The sequence below is a fragment of the Ailuropoda melanoleuca genome, unplaced genomic scaffold (genome assembly GCF_002007445.2).
Source record: "Ailuropoda melanoleuca isolate Jingjing unplaced genomic scaffold, ASM200744v2 unplaced-scaffold9239, whole genome shotgun sequence".
Taxonomy (NCBI): domain Eukaryota; kingdom Metazoa; phylum Chordata; class Mammalia; order Carnivora; family Ursidae; genus Ailuropoda; species Ailuropoda melanoleuca.
Window position 1 is genome coordinate 41,857 of NW_023254702.1, and position 1,908 is coordinate 43,764.

Genomic DNA, 1,908 nt, shown 5'->3' on the forward strand with positions numbered 1-1,908 from the left:
ATGCTCCAAAAGCCAAGGCAATAAAAGCAAAAGTAAATAAGCAAAACTACAACAAACTAAAAAACTCCTGTGCAACCATGAAAATCACCAACTAAATAAAGAGGCAATGTACTNTGTCCAACCATGAAAATCACCAACTAAATAAAGAGGCAATGTACCACCTGGGAGAAAAGATTTGCTACTCATAAGTCATAAAAGGTGACTTTCCAATATATAGAATGAATTCCTACAACTCAATCACAACAACAAAATACAAACAAAGTGGAAGGATTTTCCAAATGGACATTGTGCAGAGAAGACACAGAGACATCAACAGTTCCGTGAAAAGGTGCTCCACATCAATAATCATCAGGGAAACGCAAATCGAAACAACACTGAGGTATCACCTTACGCTGCTTAGAAGGCTCAGTATCAGAAAGACAGAAATAAGAAACGTTAGCTAAGATGTGAAGGAAAGGGATCCCTGGTGCACTGTTGGTGGGTAAGTAAGGAGGTGCACAGACTGTGGCAAACAGTATGCAGCCTCCGCAAACAAAAGAAAAATTAAAAAGAGAACTACCCTATAATCCGGTAACTTCTCTTCTTAGCTTTTAACGAAACAAAATGAAAATACCTATTTGAAAACATATTTAGACCTCCATTTTCATTGCAGCAGTATATTTAGCAATTAATATAACATATAAAACATAATATTTAAATATATAAAATGTACATCGTCTATAATACAAATTATAATACAAAACTATATATATACATAACATAACTTAGAGGAGCCAAGAGAGAACAATAACCTACAATTACACATCCGTGGAGAAATGTATCCATAAAGAAGATTTGGTGTGCCCTTGCCACACGGGCACCCTTGCTGCCACCGCCGGTCACCTTGCTGGTGTTGCCGCCCCAGAACTCACCAACCCAAAACCCCATCGTCGCTGATGGCACCTGATATACTGGCGAATGGAGGGGGATCAAGCTTCCGCTGACACAGCCCTTGAGGTCATTGATGCAGCAACCGCCAGAAATGCCACAGACCTCACCACCCTTCCCACAGCTGCTCACCGCCCTCACCTCCACTGTCCCCACTGCCAAAATCACCATTCTCAGCCAGGACACTGCCGCCATGGCACTGCCCTAACAGAACTAACAGCTCTAGCCTCTGATGTCATCCACGCTGCTTACACCGCCCACAAGCGGCTGCCCCTGATGTTAGTGACACGCCACCGCCAGAAACACCTCGGACCGCACCACTGTTGCTGCAGCCACCCTTGTCACCTCAGAACTCACCGTTTGCACTAGCCACTGAAGAAATCATGGCTCCCGCTGCCGTTGTCATCGCCGTCACCCTGTGGACACAGCCATCAAATCCGCTGCCGCCCTGGATGCCTAAGCTGCACCTGATGGTGGTGGTGTTGATGGTGGCACTGCAGGCTGCGCCTGACACAGTGGAGACAGCAGGGGCATCCATGGATCCGGGGCCCGCTGAGCTGGAGGCCTACACGGACCTTGCAGGCAGCGCCGGGGCCGCATGCTGGAGGCGGTGCCAGACCACGGAAGCAGCGTTCTTGCCAGAGCTGCAGGCGACAGCGCTCTAACTGGAGGCGGCTCCTGCATCAGCGTCCTTCCTGGGTCCAGTGCCCGCCGTGGTGGAGGCAGCACTCTTCACACTGGAGGCTGTGGGGGCGACCATAGATGCAGCGTCCTGCCAGAGGTGCTTGCTGTGGCGCCCCTGCTGGAGGCTCCCGAGGCACTGCTCTTTCTGGAGGCGGTGCCCACCACACATGATGCAGCAGGGCCGACAATGGAAGCGTGGCTGGCAGAGGCGCCACGCAGGCAAGGGGCGGGGCCCCGCACGCTGGGGGCGGCGCCAAGCCCCTCACGCCGGACGCTTCCCCTCATTTCGTTGCTTCG

The 1,908-nt window shown here is 50.8% G+C and overlaps 1 pseudogene; it reads right to left on the bottom strand.

Annotated features, from left to right (window-relative positions):
- LOC117800945 overlaps positions 1–1,122 on the bottom strand; it is a 24,793-nt pseudogene extending 23,671 nt beyond the window's left edge.
- Positions 1,123–1,908: the final 786 nt, after the last annotated feature.